The sequence below is a fragment of the Protopterus annectens genome, chromosome 11.part0, assembly GCF_019279795.1.
Source record: "Protopterus annectens isolate FY-2018-M chromosome 11.part0, PAN1.0, whole genome shotgun sequence".
In the NCBI taxonomy this organism is placed as follows: Eukaryota; Metazoa; Chordata; order Ceratodontiformes; family Protopteridae; genus Protopterus; species Protopterus annectens.
Window position 1 is genome coordinate 636745133 of NC_056745.1, and position 10513 is coordinate 636755645.

At 40.3% G+C, this 10513-nt stretch overlaps 1 protein-coding gene across 1 annotated transcript in view; it reads right to left on the reverse strand.

The window, feature by feature from the left end:
• SMC1B (structural maintenance of chromosomes 1B) overlaps positions 1-10513 on the reverse strand; it is a 3759116-nt gene that overhangs the window by 1190310 nt on the left and 2558293 nt on the right. The gene's annotated exons all lie outside the window — the stretch shown is intronic.

Consider the following 10513-nt stretch of genomic DNA (forward strand, 5'->3'; position numbering starts at 1 on the left):
TTTAAACCTTTTCAACTATGGCTGTTTTATAGAGATAATTTAAGCTCTTTAGAGTTCTTGCATGCCTTTGGTAAAATTTTACAAAGCCACTCCAATAGCTTTAGCCCTGGGCTATACTACAGACTGGATAATAATGTTGCACAGTAATAATTGGACACCCTTTTAAGGGTCTTTGAGAAGCTGATAAATATTAGTTGGTGGTGGCAGCTGGTACTACCGTATAGTCTGGGAAAAAGGGGCACAGCTGGAGAATCTGTGCCAGCCTTCCCCAGGAGTGTCTGTGTGGTTGTATAAACTCTTCTCAAAGTGTGTGTGTGTGTGTGTGTCAGCTACTTGGGCAGGGACACAAAGCACTGGTTGGACTGAGAGGGTGCTGGAGGCTATAGCTTGCCCACTAGGCTAAGATCTGGACCCTATAGCTGTGCCAGTGGGGAGTCCTTATTGGGACCTGGAGAGCAAGGGAGCGACCAGCCCTGGACTGACTGTGATCTCTGTGTGCTCTTAAGGGAAATTTCACTTTACTGTGTGTATTTGTTATCATTTCCTCCTATATGAGACACCCCTCACTGGTGCAAGTGGAGAGGATTGTGGCTCCTTGATTGCTGGGCCAGGACACGGGCATCAGAGAACCTACGAAACCAACTACTAGATTCTGGGATACAAAAAGGACTGGGGTAGAAGGAGGAGGAATAATGTCTGCAGAGATAACATCCAAAAGTGAAGAATTTTGAGAGGGTGTTCAGCTGGGAAAGATCCAGAATTGGTCTCCATGGCCCTTGTTTTCGTGAGACCAAAAGCATTCTGGAGTACAATCCCTTCCCTACCTCAGCATACAGCGTGGTTTGAATGGTGTCCTGAGCCAAAACAGAGTGAAGAACCTCTGGGAGATAAGAAAGCTGTTCCAGAGGAGGTCGAGGAATGTCTGAAAAGGGAAGAAGGGACTTCCAAACCATGAAATATCCCTGATCTCTAGTCAATTTGGATGAGACAGGTACAGACAGAGGAACAAGGGAGCATGACAGAGGGCAGGAGGAAGCAAACTATGAAATAGAACCTTGCTTATCTTAGAAAGCATGTTTCTGGGAGGCAGAAGGCTGAGCAAACTAGCAAGATGCACATGCCTAGAACCTTTTTGCCCTTGAGTAGAAGAGAGATTGCCTACAAACAAAAGCATATTTAGAGGGATAATTCCTCTGAAACTTACGAGTCAGAGAAACAAAAAAATATTTTCAGCTTCTGCAAGGCTTTACACTTGCTCTGGATAGACTTGAAAAGTTCAGCTGCAGCAGACCCCAAAAGATTATTATTATTATACAAAGAAGAATGCAAAGGTTTCACTTGACGTAGCCAACACCACCACCTAATAACGGAACCAAAGGCAACAGCCCTGGAAGAAGCATCAGCTGCATCAAAATTGCATTTCACTGAGTGACGGGCAAATTGAGAAGTACAGACCAGCAGAGAAAGGGACGAATCCATCCCCCTCAGAGTGAGGAAGGTCAGAACCCATAACTGGTCATATGAATCTGGTAGTTAATGGTCCTATATGATAAAGTGGCAGCAGTGTAAACATTTTTGCCCATACTTTCCATAGCCCTAATATTCTTAATCAGACGGCAACAGCTTGTTAGAGGGCAATGACTTGGATGACTTATCATAGCAGACTGAAACTACAGAAGGGTCAGTGGAAGGGCATTTATAAATAAATTTGCACTCCTCAGGCACTTTAAAGAATCTATCTGGCTTCTTAGCTGCAGGAGGCTGAGAGTCAGGGACTACAGACACTGCTGAGAAACTATCCATGAGGGCAGCCATGACAGGAGAAACAGCGGATGGCTTAGGAGATTCCATCTATAGTAGCTAAAAATATCTCTCTTGAATCTCAGTAACATGAGAACAATCCGACTTAAAATAATCCAACAAATGGGCAATGGTATCCGAAAGAAGACATTCTCCAAGGGCAAATCTGGACTTCGGAATCATCCACCCCTGAACCATAGTCAAGGGGGAGGGGATTTAGGAAGAGTAAGTCAAAGATTCTTCCCCTGAGTTCAGGTCTCCATTTGAAAAATCCAATTTCCTTGGCTTTTTGAGTGGAGAGAAAAAACAGGGAGAAGCAAGCACAGACACCATAAGGATGCTTCAAAACCATCAAAACAGTGAATAGACCCCGAGTGAAATCTAGCCATTCATACTGGGGATCCTCACAACAGGGGAAATATGCTTTGTTATTTTGTTAATTCTTCTGTGGGACGTCTGCATGAAATACCCTCAGAGGGTCAATACCCTGGCGAGACTCGACAATGGTTGTAGGAATCTCCTACCTAAGGTCTGTGGAATCCGCCTCGGTCCTTCAGATATAATCAGCTGAGATTTTCCTTAAATATCAGGTACAAATGTTTGAAAACCCTCTGAGGATGTGTGAGAAGCCAGATCACACGGCCTCCAATGGGGTCATGGCAGGGAATTCGAAACAACCACTGGACATTCCTCCTGACTTTCACCAGCCTTGAAAAAGACACCTGGGGGTGGCTGGACATCAGCTGGATCAGAGCTAATTTTTTTGGCCTTCATTTTAGCAGACAGCTGGCCCTCGGGATAGGAGGATTCGACCATTGCACCTTTGACCAACAACTTAAAACTCTGGTTCTCTAGGTAGATGGACAAGGAGAAATGACAAAACCGCATGGCAAAGAGAGCACTGCATATGTTCATGTGAAGTACACAAACAAAAGAAACACTGGTTGCAATGGTCTTTATGGGGAATCTGCCTCATGAACACAATAACCACAAAAATTAGGAGAAAGAGAAGAAACCGCAATGGGGCACTTATCTCTAAATATGGATTGGCAACCAACACAGTAGAAGGGTGTTCAGACTGACATTACACAATGGCATTCAGATGGTGGGAAAGAAGTTCTGTATATGTGCATCTGTATGTCACCTTTATGCCCTACACCATGCGCAGGGAGCATATGTGTGACGTATGGCACCTATCAGAGTTAAAGGCTTTGGTATATGGGCCAGATGATGGGCTGTCCTTTGCAGGAGATCTCCTTGGTAAAGAATACTGCAACACTGACATGGAAGGCCATCATTTATTGCCTCAACAATGAGAAAACATTCTAATCATGTTAAAAATGAAAAAAGGAGGGGAAAAACATGCTTTCTGACTGAAAACGCATAGCTCAAATACTTAATATTTTTACAAAATCACAGTTTACAACACAGAACTGTAAAATAAGCCGAGCAAACGGAGAACAAGCACATACAATCCCCAAAAGAAGCCGATGTTCTTAATAGATTCACAGATATTATACTAGGCTAATGAATTCTGGGGCCTTTATAAGCCTAGCCATACAACCCAAATGAAACCCACAGTTATTGTGCCATAGAGATTATTTTAAAGGGTGTATGTTAGGGCATAATTTAATGGCCACCTCTCTCCAGAGAATTTCGATTTCCCACCCACTGTTCTAGGTTGCATTTGAATAACGTAAAGGTAGGACCTGCTTTACATGGCCTGGAAACCTATTCCAGAGACTGGAGATAAAATTCCTGTTCCTCCAAAATGTCATGTTTGAGTTGCAAGCAAAGTTTAAATCCTTAGATCCAACAGTTTGTATTGCTAATATGCAAAAGGTTCATCAGAATGGGATCCAAGGATGCCTTCTATGCCAGGCATAAGTTACCTCACAGCAGTCTGTAGGGAACAGAGTATAGAGAAAGGGTTTTGAGGTGATCTGCACAGGGCATTGTGTTTATACAATTCTTTTTGTAAGGAATCTCTATGGTCATTCCAGCTATGGCATGTGCCAGGTAAAGTATATACTGAAGTGTGTGTTAACTCAAGGATGGGTCTGATGAGGGCTGAGTACAGTGGCACGATGACTTTCCTGGACCTAGATGTCAAGCCCTTATTTATAAGCTGAGAGGCATAGTATGATTTTCTTACTACCTTAAACACATGGTCAAAAGCAGGTTACTATCTACATAAGCCCCCAAATCCCTCATCACTGTATCTATTTGGGAGGTGATTTATCAATGATGTTGCAATGACAACCAAAAAGATAGTTTTCCAAGAAAGGAATTTTAGATCTATCAAAGCTGCTGGTTCATGGAGCTTTTGGGTCAAATACTGAAGTAAAACTGTAACGTCACAAACAGGAGGTCTCAATAAAACTGCTCCTTTAAAAAGGCCTTGGTCACATTAAGAGATGCAACAGATGAATCATTAAGTCATATATGAAAATTTGAAATGGTGGCCCGTCTGGACATTAATTGTAGAATAACCGCAACACTGTATAAAAAGTTCAGAAAGGAAATCCAGAATCACTAGCAGAAGCGCCAAAAAAGGTTCCACCTGCTTTGAAGATGCACAAACAGAAAATCGTTTCCATTTGCTATTGTAAGCCTTTTTGGTTTATTCCTTCTGAAAGGAAGAAATTATGTAGACTGCCGAAGAAGAAAGCCTAACATCTTTGACTACTGCTAAAACTGGAAAAACCATGCGTTAGTTTTAGGGACTGGAAACCTGATACATGCATACTGGAATGGTGACTGAGAGGATCCAGGGTGGCATTCAGAACCCATGGCAGGTCAGTAGATGATGCCAAATCAAGAAGAACCATACCTACGGAGGCCAAAGGGGGGGGGGGTAACGATTACCCTGGTCTTGCAGTTCATGGCTATCTGAATAAACTTGGTGAGAAGAGGAATGGGTGGAAATGCATAAGAGAGACCTGGGGGCCAAAAATGCACCACAGCATCTCTCAGTGACTGTCCCTGTGTAAGGATGAGGGCGAAGTAACTGCTGCATTTATTGTTGAAGTAGGAAGCAAAGATGTCGCAACAAGATTGGCCTCAGTGGCAGAAAATCTGTTGCCATTGTTTATTTGAGAGAACCCACCTAAGGCAGTATTATAGTTCTGCTTAACTTGTCCGCTAGTATACTGAATGTCCCAGTAATTCGCACCGTTACAAGAAAGCACTTTGAAAACATTGCTCACTGCCAGACTCGCAGGGCTTCCTGGCAAAGAGGGCAGGAATGTGTTCCACCTTGTTTGTTGATGTACCAGACCACTGACATATTGTTTGAGTGACTGACCATCACATCCTTGGGTAGGCGATACTGAAAAGCCTGCAACATTATGAGAACCGCTCTCTTCTCCAAGACACTGATGTGAAGTTCAGCCTTCGGCTGATGACCACATCCCTTGAACAGTCTTCCCTTTGAAATGCCCCTCCACCCTACCCTAGAAGTGATGCGTCTGGGGTGACATGTGGCCTTGGGAGTAGGTGGATAAAAAGATCTGCCCTGTACAACTGACTTGGGCGTAACAGACCATTTTATGTGATTCCTGCATACTTGCTTAAGACAGATTCTGGTATGAAGGGGGTGAGATTTGTGTGACGACTGTAGGACTCTCTTATGATACCTACCTAATGGGATTGGCGTAATGGAAGAGGTCATTAGTCCTAAGAGATGTATAATAAGTCTTGCTTGTGGTACAGGGTGTTGCATCACTTGAAAGGCTACAGAACTTAATCAGTTAGCTCTTGCACAAACTATAAATTCCATGCTCTGAGAACTACTATGCCAGAGACAGAAGGAATAACTGATGTTGAAATAATAGTTTCCTGGAGGCAGCAGTTAGGAGCCAATTGTCCAAATACGAAGAGACCTGTATCCCTTGCATCCAGAGATGTCCTGTTGCAACTGCAACATCTTGATAAACATCAGTAGGGCTATGACGAGAACGAATTGCACTGCCCCAAACAGGTTGAGGTCAGCATCCAGCTGGAAACGGAGAAACCTCCTGGATTGCCTCTGGATCTTGATATGATAGCAGGCATCCTTGAAATTGACAGAGCACATCCAACTGTCCTTTCGTAATATAGGCAGAACATACTGTACTGCCGTGACTATATGGAATTTTGTCTGTTTGACATATTGATTTAGATTTCTGAGATCCAGTATTGGTCTGAGGTCCCCTGACTGTTTTGGAACTAAAAACATGTGGAAGATTCCAGCTTCTAACTGGCAGAGGGGACTGGTTGCATAACTGTTTCGTTTAGCAACTTTTGATGCCTCTGTTTCTGTGGTTTCCAACTGACTGGGTGGAGGAATCTGTCATCTTTTCTTTGAGCAGTCCAAAAAGGCTACTCTATAACCTCTGATGATAATGCTCAACACCCGTGAAGAAGAAGTTATGGTCACTAGATGGCATTACAGCTAACAAAACGTGAGTCAAAGGCATTTAAAAACAAATTGCTGATATGTTCACTTAACATTAAATTAATATTAATAAGAAACAAGTAGATTAAAAGGTTTCAATATAATATAATGCAGTTTATTCAAACACACTCAATTTTATTGTGTTTTATAAATGTTTTAAACTTATTTATTTATAAATAAAAAGTGTGACATAGGGAAAAGAAGTACAAAATACTAAGTTTTTAAATTGAACGACTGTTATGATTGGACAAGATCTTATTGCACATGTATAAAAGCTCAGTTTGTATCGAGCACACTTTGTTATCTGATGAAGTCACTTGTGGACGAAAACGCAGTTTAAATAAAGCGTTAATCCTTGGATATCTTTGAATTTATCAACTTGTGGTCTGTGGCAGTCTCCGGATCCGTTTGAACTTTTTATTTCTGGTTTGGTATTGAGCGGAGGTTGGCCGTTGCTCTTTTTTGGTGTTGTGGTTTTTCAACGGCATGGAGAAGGAGAAGGAGACAGTACTCGTCAATGAAGACGGGAGCCAGGCCAGGAAACTAGTGGGACAGTTGACAGCGCTCGTTGATCTTTTAACGCCCCTGTGTGAATCAATGGTGCAGCGAGCACAAAACCCGGAAGAGGATTATGGTGACGATCGAGCAGGTGAACGCCAGCAGCGACCCAAACGCAAAAGGCACTGTCAAGGCCCTGGAAGCGGAGAAGCGGACTGGGGAGGACCGAACGGTCAAACTTTTGACCCAGCAACTACACCTGGTGTCCTTCAGGATTGGGACATTTCAAATATGGGGGACGATGCTCGTGAGGGCACTCGTGAAGGCTATGATTCACAGGGACGTTTACACAGAGGTACTGTACTTTTCTCCAGTAAAATGGAGATGAATAATTGGTTAAACGAACCATTTAATTTCAATTGTAATTTCAGGGAAGCCAACAACCTTCCACAACACAATTTTTGTTCATTCAAGCAAAACGTAGAGAATGTATCCAGGCTCATGTACAAATATAAATCTATTATCATTGAGAATGGATACCTCAATGAATGCTTGAGAAGAGACATAGTCCCTAAGGGACTTCGGACTTGGAAATATCCCAACAATGTCCAGTTGGGATCTGAATTCCACACAGAACTTTTAAAAGTTTTTAACAGATGTGGTTTGGACATTATCAAATGTATTATTGAGGAAAATAATAGGAATCTGGTAATCATACAAGAACAAATTAATGAATTAGACTCACATATTAAAAATGACCTGATTTTTGAAATCAAAGAAAACAGGCAGAGATACCAAGAATTAAAAGGGGAAACGGAAGAGAAATGTAAAGGGTTGGTAAACAGGAAATTAGAAAAACTCAAAAGGGACATACTAGAATATGAGAATGGAACAAATTATCCCAAACCAGTGTGTAGTAGTATCCCCTAATACCAAAGAAGAACTTACAACAAAAGAGGGCAAGATATACAGGGTGGTAGAAATGAACATAAGGACCCTTATATAGAGACACATCATTTTAATTATGACAATGATTTCCCACCCCTAGAGAGACAACCAGATGAATATAGCCCAGAAAACAGAAACAGGGAAAATGTTCACAAGAGGGGGGGATAAGGGGGAGGGGGAACTACAGACATTAGTATCTGTACCCACTCCCACAATGGACACGACCAACTACATACTAAAAGAGGGTAATAAACACACATACAAAGGCTTTACAATATACAATTTTTGTAACCTGGAACTGAACGAAGAACACTTTACACTAATGGAAAGGGGCTTCAAGTTCATACCTCTATCTAGAGGGAAAAGAGTGCAAACACTAATAGATATAAAACTCTTTATTAGAAAGGTTAATTTGGAACTGTTATTTAGGAAAGAGGAGTTTTACCTTCAGAGAAATACTATAAAAGTCTCTGAGGAACAAAGAATACTCAAAAGGAAATCCACTTTCAATCCACCCATCCAATCACAATTAAAAAATTTTGAAAAAGTGATGGAAAATGAGGTAAAGAGGTTAGACAAAGATGTGAGATTTACACACAACTTGAACATGAAAGAGTCAAAAGTTTTAGAAGAACTCTGAAACAACGAGATGATCAAGGTTATGAAACCTGACAAGGGTGGGGGTGTTGTCTTTATGGAATCCATAGAATACGAAGGAAGAATGAACAAAATATTAATGGAAGAAACCAAATATAGAACAGTTTCACGCAACGAAATAAATATAGCCTATCAGAAGATAGATACAATGTTGGAGGACATGGTTATAGAAAGTGTCATTGAAGAAAAAATGCTTACTTTTTTGAAAACCAACAAACCAAAAATTCCAATTATTTTCGGTATTCCGAAAATACATAAAGACATAAACCCCCCCCTTAGACCCATAGTATCAGCTGAAGGGTCCAAAACGACACCCTTAGCCATATTTGTGGATACAAAGACAAAACATATATGGAAAAATAAGAAAGCTATCTTGAGAGATTCTTGGGACTTACTAAGAGAATTGGGACCAGAGATGTTTGATAAGGACACAATATTTGTAACAATTGACATAGTAGATCTATTTGGTTCCATACCATATGAGGAAGGTATCAGAATGTTCGAGGAAGAAGTGTTTGGAGACAACAGCTTAACATTTGAGGATAAAGTAGCATGTATAGGTTTCATGGATTCAGTATTAAGGAACAATTTTTTCCTATATCAAGGGGAACTTTTTCAACAAATTCAAGGGGTGGCAATGGGTGCAGCTTGTGCACCCAGTTTTGCCAATTTAGTTCTTGCCAATTGGGAGGAAAAACATATTCTCCGGTCGGAATTTGCAGAACATTTCATACTATACAAAAGATTTCTTGACGATATAATATTATTTTGGATCGGAGGTCAGGACAAATTGGATCAATTCATGAAATACATAGAAGGAACCACCAATTTCCCAAAATTTACACATACTACATCTTACACAAGTATTACCTACTTAGATGTGGAAATAGTAAAAGGAAATGATACCTTGGAAATGAAAGTACACAGAAAGAGTACATATGTCAACTCATTCCTTCATTTCGACAGTGGACACCCTATCCACTGTAAGAAAAATTTAGTGAAAGGCCAATTTGTCAGGGGGTCTAGGATGACCAGCACTGATGGCGACTTTATCAAGGAATGTAACAAACTAGAGGAGATGTTCAGTGAGAGAGGATATCCTAAACAGTTTATTTGGCAATTCAGAAGTGAGGTCACTGAAGCAAGAAAAGGGAGATTTAAACCCATAAAAGGGGTAAAGGAGCAACTAGTGAACGAAAATGACAATGATACATCCAAAAAAGAAAATTACACACAAGCACTTGTTTTAGAATATAACGTTCTAAACAAAAGGGTGAAAGAAGTCTTTCAAAAGGAATGGAACAGGTTTATCACTCTATCAGATATAGAAGGAATATCAGAAGTACAACCAAGAATTGTGTACAAAAATTCCAGCAATATAAAGAATATCCTAGAATTAGGGAACAAGAACAGAAGAAAACAAGGGGAGAGAACCAACTCAAACAAAGTAGGCACCTACAAATGTGGTAAATGTGGACAGTGTGAGTTTATAATAAACCAGGAAAAAATATATCTAAGTAGTAGGGAGCTATGGTTACAAGGTAGGGGCTATTTCAATTGTGAGTCCAAAGGCTTGGTTTACTTGGTAATTTGCAGAAAATGTGCATCATTTTATGTTGGGAAGACTGAGAGAACCCTGAAGAAGAGGATCTATGAGCACATTTATGATATTAGGAAAAGGAAAGAAACCAACGCACTATTTAGACACTCCCAACTATGTATGGAATATGAATATAGATTTTTTGTCCTGGACCAGGTGAAAGTGGACATAAGAGGTGGTCCCTGGGAAGAGAACATAGCCTATAAAGAACTATGGTGGCAACTACATCTAGAAGCAAATAAAAACCCTGGTTTAAATGAATACATTTCTATCTTGCCCCTGTTAAAATTAAAAGCAATGAAGATATGACATAAAAATAACTGCCATATTAAAAGAGGTCACTAGATGGCATTACAGCTAACAAAACGTGAGTCAAAGGCATTTAAAAACAAATTGCTGATATGTTCACTTAACATTAAATTAATATTAATAAGAAACAAGTAGATTAAAAGGTTTCAATATAATATAATGCAGTTTATTCAAACACACTCAATTTTATTGTGTTTTATAAATGTTTTAAACTTATTTATTTATAAATAAAAAGTGTGACATAGGGAAAAGAAGTACAAAAT